We start from the raw sequence: 15,957 nt of genomic DNA, 5'->3' as shown, positions 1-15,957 counted from the left end.
GCGATCGTGGTATTGGTACGATAAATAACGTGGTTATGAGAGCGAGTTAAGACATTGTGTTTGTGATGAAAAAATTGCTGACTCATTCAGGCATTTAACAGTTGTATGACACATTATGATGGTACACCTGTCGCTTTCAGGGCTGTATTTCACGTACCGTATGAATCTGACATTGGGTGAAAGAGGACGAGTGTGGCTACAAAATTACCGAAACCCATGCGTGTAAAGTTAATATTTTGGCCGTGAGGACGATTTGTTCGGAGAATTTCGCTACAGTCTTCACAGTGTCTTGTCCCTCTGACCCGCTCTCTCTGGCCGTGCGACACTCTAAGTCGAGATTTTTGCTCAGACCACACACACTTTGAACTGCGATAGCGGGCAAACCGTGCAACATATTCGAATTCCGTCTGAACCACGACAAAGTCGATGGCCTCGTGTGCTGTTTGAGGTGTTTCTACGTAACAGTATGCCAGAGTAATGTGGCTCCAAAGTAACGTGTCGTTTTCTGTTTTTACCCGCGTTTCCCCATTGACTTTGCATGGGGCATTTTTCGCATCGTTTATTGCGAATTACGTCGGCACGGTAACCCGAAACGGAAAGAAAAGCACAAGCACACCATTCCCGGCCGAGCCGCACGTTTCAATGTATATATTGTGGGGCTTTGGTAAACCGTGCGGCCGGCCATAGAGGTCAAAGTTTCGCGTATTGATTACGACGACGATTAAGTATGTGTTGCGGATTTCAACCTGTGTTTCTGCCATTGCATGGCAGGCACCCAGAATTATACTGGAAATATATTGCTATAGTTAGTCTTAGTTTTAGTCATCATAGCTTAGTTTTCCTTTAGTTTCCATTTAGTTTTCATCAGTGAATAAAGGTAGTCAACGAACATTTTTCGTCTTAGTCGACGAAATAAACACTGGTGGAGACGACGCTAGTGTGCCTGCAGAGTACCTGACTGACTGAAACTCTTGTCACAATGTTTGCAGTGGTAAGGTTTTTCTCCAGTGTGGATACGTAGGTGTGTCCGCAAACAACCTATATCAATGAAACTCTTGTAACACTGTTTACAGCAATATGGTCTTTCTCCGGTGTGTAGACACTGGTGTCTTGTCAGCGTAGAATCTGGGAGAAGCTCTTGTCACATTGTTCAAAATGGAAAGGTTTTTCAGAATCAAAGGTGTTATATATATGGTCGTGATTCACCAGGATCTTAAATGGTTGGATTCTATAGGCTTAAAATAATTTATATCAATATATTTTGTAAATCTCATGGATGTATTAAGGGCAGAAGAAGAATTTTCATAAAACTGCAATTTTCATTGGCTCAAAAAACCTTCATTTTTTCAAATTTATTTTTTACTCCCAATGTTTTACTTTTACTTTATTGGTTTATTTGGACAGGACAATGCATATTAATGGACGTCACATACACCGGATATAGCACAGTTGCTAATTTTCATCCGCAGTCCTCACAAGAAACACAAAACGGAAAACAGACAGAAAAACAGTGGAATACATTTACATAACATTACATAGGGAACACAGTATAAAAAAAATACACCTAAAATAATCATGAATGGTTGCAGCTTTGATTTTCAAGCAACCATTTCTTCAGATTGAATTTAAAAGATGTAAATGTAGCACAATCCCTTATACGCAGAGGAAGGCCATTCCATGCTACACAACCCTATACTGAGAGGACATTTTGGCACTAGCCCCTCCTATAGGAACACAACGGTTTAATGTTTGTCTTTAGTTCAATGTTTGTTTTGTAAACGCCATTGACAATGAAGGGAAAATGTACGTCATAATGTTTGTTTGCACCGTTTGTTTTACATCACCATTACATCACCTAATCAACATGAGTTAGACTTTAATATATTAGCACCCCTCACTTCACATGGGTGTGATATGTTTGTCTATATAAGCTCATGTGTATAATCTTTTGTGCATTTTGTACATTTCGGCAAATAGCCGATCTACCAGCTCACAATACGTTGCGATGCAACTCATTGCTTGTAGATCGGCTATATTGTACACATTCCATACATGGGCCATTCTGCAATATGACTATACTTTTACTTTTAGTACTTCAAGCCTACATTTTGATGCCAGTACGGTTGTACTTTTACTCGAGCACACTTTGAATACGGGACTTCTACCTGTAACGGAGTACGTCTACATTGCAGTATTTATACTTTTACTTAACCCATTTAGACCTGACTTCTACAAATGTCTTCTAAATTCTTAAAGTTTTCAGAAACTTATGTTTCTATGTCAGTGGTTCTCAAACCTTTTTCATGTCAAGAACCCCCATCCCTAACCCTAATCAGAATGTTGTTGTTAGTAAGTGCTGAGAACTAGAATACCAAACTGATATTACGGTGAATTCATCTCCAGAGATTAGTGACTTTCTTTCTTGCCCCCCTAGTGGCCAAAAAGTCTAGGGACTCAGGTTAGTTCCTTTCTGACTAGCTCTTGGGCATCTGCAGAAGTCCCAGACATGTGAAACCAAAGTTTGCACATTTGTGGCAGTGGTGGGATTTGAACCCACGCCTTCAGAGAAACTGGAGCCTAAATCCAGTGCCTTAGACCACTCGGCCATAATATCCAGTAATGCTGTGTTTAGCTGATGCCTACTCTTTGCTCTTAACTAAAAGCAGGCAAAGCAGACAAGGGCACATTTGAGGAGGATGTCAGGAAAAGTGATTGGTGTTCCCAGAGTTAAACTCTTCAGAAAAAATGGTAGGTGGTTTACAGCTTTGGCAGAGGATGGATTATGTACACAGGCACATAATATGCCTCTAGTGGTAACTCGGCAGTGGAGAAGTTTCGGTACTGGAATTTGGCACCTAAAACCTCAACTGGCATCTGTGGGATTCGAACCCACGCCTCCAGGGGAGACTGCGACCTGAACGCAGCAACTTAGACCGCCCGGCCACGCTACCACAATCTGTAAAGAAGTACTTAATAGTTTGTTGATGACTTTCAATACAAGCCATGTTTCCAACTCATCCTACTTTTCTATCGTTTGTGAAGTGAGTCGTAAATCATGATTTAAATAGCTTGTTCGTGGTCTAATACATGTGTATAAGGCATATTTATAAAGCAGTGTTGGCAGTGGTGGCATTTGAGGCCACAACTCCATAAAGACATAAACTACATGTATTTGCCATCAATAGAAAAAATCATGAAATCGGAACGATAGCAGATTGACGTTGTGGTTAGTAAGTGCTGAGAACTAGAATACATGATTTGCCATTAGAGATAGCAGAGGATGGTTTCGATCCATCGACCTCTGGGTTATGGGCCCAGCACGCTTCCGCTGCGCCACTCTGCTCTGAGTTATTATGCTAGATGGAAGTGGAACCTATACAATCTCTATAGATTAGGTATTTATGCAGTGCAAATTGTTAGCCAAATGTACAGAATGTATAGTCAAGTGAAACCTGAGGGTAGACATCCATTACGAGCAAACTGATATTACGGTGAATTAATCTCCAGAGATTATTGACTTTCTTTCTCGCCCCCCCTAGTGGCCAAAAAGTCTGGGAACTCAGATTAGTTCCTTTCTGACTATAGCTCTTGGGCATCTGCAGAAGTCCCAGACATGTGAAACCAAAGTTTGCACATTTGTGGCAGTGGTGGGATTTGAACCGACGCCTCCAGAGAGACTGGAGCCTTAATCCAGCGCCTTAGACCACTCGACCACACTACCCTGTGTTACTGTGTTTAGCTGATGCCTACTCTTTGCTCTTAACTAAAAGCAGGCAAAGCAGACAAGGGCACATTTGAGGAGGATGTCAGGAAAAGTGATTGGTGTTCCCAGAGTTAAAATCTTCAGAAATAATGGTAGGTGGTTTACAGCTTTGGCAGAGGATGGATTATGTACACAGGCACATAATATGCCTCTAGTGGTAACTCGGCAGTGGAGTGAGGTAGTGTTGAAGTTTCGGTACTGGAATTTGGCACCTAAAACCTCAACTGGCAGCAGTGGGATTCAAACCCACGCCTCCAGGGGAGACTGCGACCTGAACACAGGGCCTTAGACCGCTCGGTCACGCTACCACAATCTGTAAAGAAGTACTTAATAGTTAATAGTTTGTTGATGACTTTCAATACAAGCCATGTTTCCAACTCATCCTACTTTTCTATCGTTTGTGAAGTGAGTCGTAAATCATGATTTAAATACCTTGTTCGTGGTCTAATACATGTGTATAAGGCATATTTATAAAGCAGTGTTGGCAGTGGTGGCATTTGAGGCCACAACTCCATAAAGACATAAACTACATGTATTTGCCATCAATAGGAAACATCATGAAATCGGAACGATATCAGATTGACGTGGTTAGTATAAGTGCTGAGAACTAGAATACATGATTTGCCAATAGAGATAGCAGAGGATGGTTTCGATCCATCGACCTCTGGGTTATGGGCCCAGCACGCTTCCGCTGCGCCACTCTGCTCTGAGTTATTATGCTAGATGGAAGTGGAACCTATACAATCTCTATAGATTAGGTATTTATGCAGTGCAAATTGTTAGCCAAATGTACAGAATGTATAGTCAAGTGAAACCTGAGGGTAGACATCCATTACGAGCAAACTGATATTATGGTGAATTAATCTCCAGAGATTATTGACTTTCTTTCTCGCCCCCCTAGTGGCCAAAAAGTCTGGGAACTCAGATTAGTTGCTTTCTGACTATAGCTCTTGGGCATCTGCAGAAGTCCCAGACATGTGAAACCAAAGTTTGCACATTTGTGGCAGTGGTGGGATTTGAACCCACGCCTCCAGAGAGACTGGAGCCTTAATCCAGCGCCTTAGACCACTCGGCCACACTACCCGGTATTACTGTGTTTAGCTGATGCCTACTCTTTGCTCTTCACTAAAAGCAGGCAAAGCAGACAAGGGCACATTTGAGGAGGATGTCAGGAAAAGTGATTGGTGTTCCCAGAGTTAAACTCTTCAGAAAGAATGGTAGGTGGTTTACAGCTTTGGCAGAGGATGGATTATGTACACAGGCACATAATATGCCTCTAGTGGTAACTCGGCAGTGGAGTGAGGTAGTGTTGAAGTTTCGGTACTGGAATTTGGCACCTAAAACCTCAACTGGCAGCAGTGGGAATCGAACCCACGCCTCCAGGGGAGACTGCGACCTGAACGCAGCTCCTTAGACCGCTCGGCCACGCCACCACAATCTGTAAAGAAGTACTTAATAGTTAATAGTTTGTTGATTACTTTCAATACAAGCCATGTTTCCAACTCATCCTACTTTTCTATCGTTTGTGAAGTGAGTCGTAAATCATGATTTAAATAGCTTGTTCGTGGTCTAATACATGTGTATAAGGCATATTTATAAAGCAGTGTTGGCAGTGGTGGCATTTGAGGCCACAACTCCATAAAGACATAAACTACATGTATTTGCCATCAATAGGAAACATCATGAAATCGGAACGATAGCAGATTGACGTTGTGGTTAGTAAGTGCTGAGAACTAGAATGCATGATTTGCCAATAGAGATAGCAGAGGATGGTTTCGATCCATCGACCTCTGGGTTATGGGCCCAGCACGCTTCCGCTGCGCCACTCTGCTCTGAGTTATTATGCTAGATGGAAGTGGAACCTATACAATCTCTATAGATTAGGTATTTATGCAGTGCAAATTGTTAGCCAAATGTACAGAATGTATAGTCAAGTGAAACCTGAGGGTAGACATCCATTACGAGCAAACTGATATTACGGTGAATTAATCTCCAGAGATTATTGACTTTCTTTCTCGCCCCCCCCTAGTGGCCAAAAAGTCTGGGAACTCAGATTAGTTCCTTTCTGACTATAGCTCTTGGGCATCTGCAGAAGTCCCAGACATGTGAAACCAAAGTTTGCACATTTGTGGCAGTGGTGGGATTTGAACCCACGCCTCCAGAGAGACTGGAGCCTTAATCCAGCGCCTTAGACCACTCGGCCACACTACCCTGTATTACTGTGTTTAGCTGATGCCTACTCTTTGCTCTTAACTAAAAGCAGGCAAAGCAGACAAGGGCACATTTGAGGAGGATGTCAGGAAAAGTGATTGGTGTTCCCAGAGTTAAACTCTTCAGAAAGAATGGTAGGTGGTTTACAGCTTTGGCAGAGGATGGATTATGTACACAGGCACATAATATGCCTCTAGTGGTAACTCGGCAGTGGAGTGAGGTACATAGTGTTGAAGTTTCGGTACTGGAATTTGAAACCTAAAACCTCAACTGGCAGCGGTGGGATTCGAACCCACGCCTCCAGGGGAGACTGCGACCTGAACGCAGCGCCTTAGACCGCTCTGCCACGCTACCACAATCTGTAAAGAAGTACTTAATAGTTAATAGTTTGTTGATGACTTTCAATACAAGCCATGTTTCCAACTCATCCTACTTTTCTATCGTTTGTGAAGTGAGTCGTGAATCATGATTTAAATAGCTTGTTCGTGGTCTAATACATGTGTATAAGGCATATTTATAAAGCAGTGTTGGCAGTGCTGGCATTTGAGGCCACAACTCCATAAAGACATAAACTACATGTATTTGCCATCAATAGGAAACATCATGAAATCGGAACGATAGCAGCTTGACGTTGTGGTTACTAAGTGCTGAGAACTAGAATACATGATTTGCCAATAGAGATAGCAGAGGATGGTTTCGATCCATCGACCTCTGGGTTATGGGCCCAGCACGCTTCCGCTGCGCCACTCTGCTCTGAGTTATTATGCTAGATGGAAGTGGAACATATACAATCTCTATAGATTAGGTATTTATGCAGTGCAAATTGTTAGCCAAATGTACAGAATGTATAGTCAAGTGAAACCTGAGGGTAGACATCCATTACGAGCAAACTGATATTACAGTGAATTAATCTCCAGAGATTATTGACATTCTTTCTCGCCCCCCCTAGTGGCCAAAAAGTCTGGGAACTCAGATTAGTTCCTTTCTGACTATAGCTCTTGGGCATCTGCAGAAGTCCCAGACATGTGAAACCAAAGTTTGCGCATTTGTGGCAGTGGTGGGATTTGAACCCACGCCTCCAGAGAGACTGGAGCCTTAATCCAGCGCCTTAGACCACTCGGCCACACTACCCGGTATTACTGTGTTTAGCTGATGCCTACTCTTTGCTCTTAACTAAAAGCAGGCAAAGCAGACAAGGGCACATTTGAGGAGGATGTCAGGAAAAGTGATTGGTGTTCCCAGAGTTAAACTCTTCAGAAAGAATGGTAGGTGGTTTACAACTTTGGCAGAGGATGGATTATGTACACAGGCACATAATATGCCTCTAGTGGTAACTCGGCAGTGGAGTGAGGTACATAGTGTTGAAGTTTCGGTACTGGAATTTGAAACCTAAAACCTCAACTGGCAGCGGTGGGATTCGAACCCACGCCTCCAGGGGAGACTGCGACCTGAACGCAGCGCCTTAGACCGCTTGGCCACGCTACCACAATCTGTAAAGAAGTACTTAATAGTTAATAGTTTGTTGATGACTTTCAATACAAGCCATGTTTCCAACTCATCCTACTTTTCTATCGTTTGTGAAGTGAGTCGTAAATCATGATTTAAATAGCTTGTTCGTGGTTTAATACATGTGTATAAGGCATATTTATAAAGCAGTGTTGGCAGTGGTGGCATTTGAGGCCACAACTCCATAAAGACATAAACTACATGTATTTGCCATCAATAGGAAACATCATGAAATCGGAACGATAGCAGATTGACGTTGTGGTTAGTAAGTGCTGAGAACTAGAATGCATGATTTGCCAATAGAGATAGCAGAGGATGGTTTCGATCCATCGACCTCTGGGTTATGGGCCCAGCACGCTTCCGCTGCGCCACTCTGCTCTGAGTTATTATGCTAGATGGAAGTGGAACCTATACAATCTCTATAGATTAGGTATTTATGCAGTGCAAATTGTTAGCCAAATGTACAGAATGTATAGTCAAGTGAAACCTGAGGGTAGACATCCATTACGAGCAAACTGATATTACGGTGAATTAATCTCCAGAGATTATTGACTTTCTTTCTCGCCCCCCGTAGTGGCCAAAAAGTCTGGGAACTCAGATTAGTTCCTTTCTGACTATAGCTCTTGGGCATCTGCAGAAGTCCCAGACATGTGAAACCAAAGTTTGCGCATTTGTGGCAGTGGTGGGATTTGAACCCACGCCTCCAGAGAGACTGGAGCCTTAATCCAGCGCCTTAGACCACTCGGCCACACTACCCGGTATTACTGTGTTTAGCTGATGCCTACTCTTTGCTCTTAACTAAAAGCAGGCAAAGCAGACAAGGGCACATTTGAGGAGGATGTCAGGAAAAGTGATTGGTGTTCCCAGAGTTAAACTCTTCAGAAAGAATGGTAGGTGGTTTACAACTTTGGCAGAGGATGGATTATGTACACAGGCACATAATATGCCTCTAGTGGTAACTCGGCAGTGGAGTGAGGTACATAGTGTTGAAGTTTCGGTACTGGAATTTGAAACCTAAAACCTCAACTGGCAGCGGTGGGATTCGAACCCACGCCTCCAGGGGAGACTGCGACCTGAACGCAGCGCCTTAGACCTCTTGGCCACGCTACCACAATCTGTAAAGAAGTACTTAATAGTTAATAGTTTGTTGATGACTTTCAATACAAGCCATGTTTCCAACTCATCCTACTTTTCTATCGTTTGTGAAGTGAGTCGTAAATCATGATTTAAATAGCTTGTTCGTGGTCTAATACATGTGTATAAGGCATATTTATAAAGCAGTGTTGGCAGTGGTGGCATTTGAGGCCACAACTCCATAAAGACATAAACTACATGTATTTGCCATCAATAGGAAACATCATGAAATCGGAACGATAGCAGATTGACGTTGTGGTTAGTAAGTGCTGAGAACTAGAATGCATGATTTGCCAATAGAGATAGCAGAGGATGGTTTCGATCCATCGACCTCTGGGTTATGGGCCCAGCACGCTTCCGCTGCGCCACTCTGCTCTGAGTTATTATGCTAGATGGAAGTGGAACCTATACAATCTCTATAGATTAGGTATTTATGCAGTGCAAATTGTTAGCCAAATGTACAGAATGTATAGTCAAGTGAAACCTGAGGGTAGACATCCATTACGAGCAAACTGATATTACGGTGAATTAATCTCCAGAGATTATTGACTTTCTTTCTCGCCCCCCGTAGTGGCCAAAAAGTCTGGGAACTCAGATTAGTTCCTTTCTGACTATAGCTCTTGGGCATCTGCAGAAGTCCCAGACATGTGAAACCAAAGTTTGCGCATTTGTGGCAGTGGTGGGATTTGAACCCACGCCTCCAGAGAGACTGGAGCCTTAATCCAGCGCCTTAGACCACTCGGCCACACTACCCGGTATTACTGTGTTTAGCTGATGCCTACTCTTTGCTCTTAACTAAAAGCAGGCAAAGCAGACAAGGGCACATTTGAGGAGGATGTCAGGAAAAGTGATTGGTGTTCCCAGAGTTAAACTCTTCAGAAAGAATGGTAGGTGGTTTACAGCTTTGGCAGAGGATGGATTATGTACACAGGCACATAATATGCCTCTAGTGGTAACTCGGCAGTGGAGTGAGGTACATAGTGTTGAAGTTTCGGTACTGGAATTTGAAACCTAAAACCTCAACTGGCAGCGGTGGGATTCGAACCCACGCCTCCAGGGGAGACTGCGACCTGAACGCAGCGCCTTAGACCGCTTGGCCACGCTACCACAATCTGTAAAGAAGTACTTAATAGTTAATAGTTTGTTGATGACTTTCAATACAAGCCATGTTTCCAACTCATCCTACTTTTCTATCGTTTGTGAAGTGAGTCGTAAATCATGATTTAAATAGCTTGTTCGTGGTCTAATACATGTGTATAAGGCATATTTATAAAGCAGTGTTGGCAGTGGTGGCATTTGAGGCCACAACTCCATAAATACATAAACTACATGTATTTGCCATCAATAGGAAACATCATGAAATCGGAACGATAGCAGATTGACGTTGTGGTTAGTAAGTGCTGAGAACTAGAATGCATGATTTGCCAATAGAGATAGCAGAGGATGGTTTCGATCCATCGACCTCTGGGTTATGGGCCCAGCACGCTTCCGCTGCGCCACTCTGCTCTGAGTTATTATGCTAGATGGAAGTGGAACCTATACAATCTCTATAGATTAGGTATTTATGCAGTGCAAATTGTTAGCCAAATGTACAGAATGTATAGTCAAGTGAAACCTGAGGGTAGACATCCATTACGAGCAAACTGATATTACGGTGAATTAATCTCCAGAGATTATTGACTTTCTTTCTCGCCCCCCGTAGTGGCCAAAAAGTCTGGGAACTCAGATTAGTTCCTTTCTGACTATAGCTCTTGGGCATCTGCAGAAGTCCCAGACATGTGAAACCAAAGTTTGCGCATTTGTGGCAGTGGTGGGATTTGAACCCACGCCTCCAGAGAGACTGGAGCCTTAACACTAGGAAGTCTGAGCAGCCGTTCTGACCGAATTTGAGATTTCAATGTTTATTTTCTCAGCCCATGGAGTCCAGAGAAAGTTCCCCTTGCATGACTTTGTCTAAATATTCGATTGAAATCATCTCTGTTTTTTTCCCCATTTGAAACGTTTTGTAAATATGATTTTAGGCATATATCTCTTACTCAGTCTGACTATATCGGCCCATTCGACCGCTCTCCCCCTTTATCCCTCCACCCCCGCACCACTCGTTCACACCTCTGGAGCTGGAGACGTCATTGTTGCCTACACGCACTCACTTTTATTTTTTATTTTCTTCCCTCTCTTATGAATACATTATTATACACCCAATGAAAATGTACACTTCACGGATTATATATTTGGAATTAGGACAATCGGTAGAAAATTGGCCGAGAATAGCACAATAGCACATTAATTGTTGCCTAAATGTATACCACTTTTCTGAAAATGGTTAATCTGCAAGCTGCCCCATTTCCTTTTCAACTTGATATGTTTCGTAGAGAGGGCATACACAAGCCAGAATTCCGTAGTTTACATGAGCAAAAAATAAGCGAGTTATGTAAAGAGGGGTGGAGGGAAAAAGGCGATTATTTGGCACAATCAATCAAATATATATTAATTACATTGCGTAGCCTATAATGTTTCCCCCTCTATATAATAGAGGGGGACAATATATAACTCTAATGTCGTATTTCGTCATGTATGTGAACTATATGCTGCTTGTAATACTGTTGGTCAAAGTAACTAGTAGTTGGACAGGCTAAATATAACTGTCCCCCTTTCTCCCCCTCTCGTCTTTTGTTTGCGCTGCTTGATAATGGTGTTAATGGTGATTCCCCGACATTTCCTTTTCACTTGATATCGTTTCGTAGAGAGCGCCTACACAACCGATTTATATACCAAATGAAAGCCCCAATTCCATAGTTTACATGGTATTTTGAATCTTTTTAAATGAGCAAAAAATGAGCGAGTTATGATTGAAAGAAAGTGGAGAAAAAAAAAGAACACAAACAGAAGGCATTCTTGTTGTTGTTGTTCAATCCTGCATTCCATGTCCAACGAATTAAATCATATACGTTTGGCTGATTAATTAACTTGGAATTTGTTTATTATTTTGATAAGATAATAGGAATAGGAATACAATGATTATTATCATTGTTATTATTATTATTATTGAATGCTCGGTTACGACCCGACATTTACTTTCCATGAAGCGAGAACGCTTGCCGATGCGCGCGATACAAAATAAAGTGTTTGAAATAATTCCAACCAGATAGACCTCCCGAACCGCTAAATGTTTTGTCAGTCAAAAGAACAGTTCTTTCTGCAAGCGACGTGGAACGTATGTAGGCATGCTGCTGTGGATTAATTTGTTCTGGCATATAGGCTCAATATCGCCAGCTCTTTGTCAGTCAAAACTTTCCTTTTTCTCTCTCTCTCCCTCTCAGGAAAGCATGTAAATGTCTATTTAGTGTGCAAGGCTTACATCCGGTCGTGTATCTGTCTGTATGCGCCGATTTCCATACACAATACATACACGATCCGTATCCTCTCCTCACCGGATGTTGAATTCACAGTGCTAACGGCCGACAAATGCGATGTTTTTTATTAATTAAACTGATATAACAACATAACGTGGCTAATAATTGTTTATTTGGAATGTACTTTGGCTGGTAATTTAGGTAGATATAACGCGACTCACTTGTATAAGTAATTTACCGCGGACAGACCGCATTTAATGCAATACATTGGCTTTAGTAATGTTGTTAGCTTATAATATTAGCAACTGTAAGCTAACGGCTGGAGGACTACGGACAATCCGGTCAATAACATCATTACACTTAAACATTAATACAATTATGTCATGTTTACATGCCTAGTCAAGCAGTCTGTACATCACGTGGGGTCAGATATATTAATTACATCGATAACACACGAGAAAAGACAAGTGATCTTTGCTCTTCTGGAAGAAAAAAAAAGGACAACAAAAGGCAGCAACGCGACACTCTTCCATGGCTATGTTGCAATATAGTAACGGGCAACGGCAAAATAAATATTTTTCACATGTATTATTAGTTTTATACATTTTAGGAGTGAAAACATGTGTTAAGAAACATATTATGATTTAATTCGTTGGAAATGGGATGCAGGCTTGAACAATGTCTTCTCCAGCTGGAGAGGGACGATCAGTGGGGGAGAGAGTGGCCAATCAAATCGCACCAAAAACACGGTCCCCCTGACCGTGAGCCGACTGAGTAGTAGTGAAATTTTTTCAGACTTCGTAGTGTTAATCCAGCGCCTTAGACCACTCGGCCACACTACCCGGTATTACTGTGTTTAGCTGATGCCTACTCTTTGCTCTTAACTAAAAGCAGGCAAAGCAGACAAGGGCACATTTGAGGAGGATGTCAGGAAAAGTGATTGGTGTTCCCAGAGTTAAACTCTTCAGAAAGAATGGTAGGTGGTTTACAACTTTGGCAGAGGATGGATTATGTACACAGGCACATAATATGCCTCTAGTGGTAACTCGGCAGTGGAGTGAGGTACATAGTGTTGAAGTTTCGGTACTGGAATTTGAAACCTAAAACCTCAACTGGCAGCGGTGGGATTCGAACCCACGCCTCCAGGGGAGACTGCGACCTGAACGCAGCGCCTTAGACCGCTTGGCCACGCTACCACAATCTGTAAAGAAGTACTTAATAGTTAATAGTTTGTTGATGACTTTCAATACAAGCCATGTTTCCAACTCATCCTACTTTTCTATCGTTTGTGAAGTGAGTCGTAAATCATGATTTAAATAGCTTGTTCGTGGTTTAATACATGTGTATAAGGCATATTTATAAAGCAGTGTTGGCAGTGGTGGCATTTGAGGCCACAACTCCATAAAGACATAAACTACATGTATTTGCCATCAATAGGAAACATCATGAAATCGGAACGATAGCAGATTGACGTTGTGGTTAGTAAGTGCTGAGAACTAGAATGCATGATTTGCCAATAGAGATAGCAGAGGATGGTTTCGATCCATCGACCTCTGGGTTATGGGCCCAGCACGCTTCCGCTGCGCCACTCTGCTCTGAGTTATTATGCTAGATGGAAGTGGAACCTATACAATCTCTATAGATTAGGTATTTATGCAGTGCAAATTGTTAGCCAAATGTACAGAATGTATAGTCAAGTGAAACCTGAGGGTAGACATCCATTACGAGCAAACTGATATTACGGTGAATTAATCTCCAGAGATTATTGACTTTCTTTCTCGCCCCCCGTAGTGGCCAAAAAGTCTGGGAACTCAGATTAGTTCCTTTCTGACTATAGCTCTTGGGCATCTGCAGAAGTCCCAGACATGTGAAACCAAAGTTTGCGCATTTGTGGCAGTGGTGGGATTTGAACCCACGCCTCCAGAGAGACTGGAGCCTTAATCCAGCGCCTTAGACCACTCGGCCACACTACCCGGTATTACTGTGTTTAGCTGATGCCTACTCTTTGCTCTTAACTAAAAGCAGGCAAAGCAGACAAGGGCACATTTGAGGAGGATGTCAGGAAAAGTGATTGGTGTTCCCAGAGTTAAACTCTTCAGAAAGAATGGTAGGTGGTTTACAACTTTGGCAGAGGATGGATTATGTACACAGGCACATAATATGCCTCTAGTGGTAACTCGGCAGTGGAGTGAGGTACATAGTGTTGAAGTTTCGGTACTGGAATTTGAAACCTAAAACCTCAACTGGCAGCGGTGGGATTCGAACCCACGCCTCCAGGGGAGACTGCGACCTGAACGCAGCGCCTTAGACCGCTTGGCCACGCTACCACAATCTGTAAAGAAGTACTTAATAGTTAATAGTTTGTTGATGACTTTCAATACAAGCCATGTTTCCAACTCATCCTACTTTTCTATCGTTTGTGAAGTGAGTCGTAAATCATGATTTAAATAGCTTGTTCGTGGTCTAATACATGTGTATAAGGCATATTTATAAAGCAGTGTTGGCAGTGGTGGCATTTGAGGCCACAACTCCATAAAGACATAAACTACATGTATTTGCCATCAATAGGAAACATCATGAAATCGGAACGATAGCAGATTGACGTTGTGGTTAGTAAGTGCTGAGAACTAGAATGCATGATTTGCCAATAGAGATAGCAGAGGATGGTTTCGATCCATCGACCTCTGGGTTATGGGCCCAGCACGCTTCCGCTGCGCCACTCTGCTCTGAGTTATTATGCTAGATGGAAGTGGAACCTATACAATCTCTATAGATTAGGTATTTATGCAGTGCAAATTGTTAGCCAAATGTACAGAATGTATAGTCAAGTGAAACCTGAGGGTAGACATCCATTACGAGCAAACTGATATTACGGTGAATTAATCTCCAGAGATTATTGACTTTCTTTCTCGCCCCCCGTAGTGGCCAAAAAGTCTGGGAACTCAGATTAGTTCCTTTCTGACTATAGCTCTTGGGCATCTGCAGAAGTCCCAGACATGTGAAACCAAAGTTTGCGCATTTGTGGCAGTGGTGGGATTTGAACCCACGCCTCCAGAGAGACTGGAGCCTTAATCCAGCGCCTTAGACCACTCGGCCACACTACCCGGTATTACTGTGTTTAGCTGATGCCTACTCTTTGCTCTTAACTAAAAGCAGGCAAAGCAGACAAGGGCACATTTGAGGAGGATGTCAGGAAAAGTGATTGGTGTTCCCAGAGTTAAACTCTTCAGAAAGAATGGTAGGTGGTTTACAGCTTTGGCAGAGGATGGATTATGTACACAGGCACATAATATGCCTCTAGTGGTAACTCGGCAGTGGAGTGAGGTACATAGTGTTGACGTTTCGGTACTGGAATTTGAAACCTAAAACCTCAACTGGCAGCGGTGGGATTCGAACCCACGCCTCCAGGGGAGACTGCGACCTGAACGCAGCGCCTTAGACCGCTTGGCCACGCTACCACAATCTGTAAAGAAGTACTTAATAGTTAATAGTTTGTTGATGACTTTCAATACAAGCCATGTTTCCAACTCATCCTACTTTTCTATCGTTTGTGAAGTGAGTCGTAAATCATGATTTAAATAGCTTGTTCGTGGTCTAATACATGTGTATAAGGCATATTTATAAAGCAGTGTTGGCAGTGGTGGCATTTGAGGCCACAACTCCATAAATACATAAACTACATGTATTTGCCATCAATAGGAAACATCATGAAATCGGAACGATAGCAGATTGACGTTGTGGTTAGTAAGTGCTGAGAACTAGAATGCATGATTTGCCAATAGAGATAGCAGAGGATGGTTTCGATCCATCGACCTCTGGGTTATGGGCCCAGCACGCTTCCGCTGCGCCACTCTGCTCTGAGTTATTATGCTAGATGGAAGTGGAACCTATACAATCTCTATAGATTAGGTATTTATGCAGTGCAAATTGTTAGCCAAATGTACAGAATGTATAGTCAAGTGAAACCTGAGGGTAGACATCCATTACGAG

This window comes from Protomyctophum parallelum, assembly GCF_964188405.1.
Source record: "Protomyctophum parallelum genome assembly, chromosome: 1".
In the NCBI taxonomy this organism is placed as follows: Eukaryota; Metazoa; Chordata; class Actinopteri; order Myctophiformes; family Myctophidae; genus Protomyctophum; species Protomyctophum parallelum.
This window is presented reverse-complemented; position numbering follows the sequence as displayed.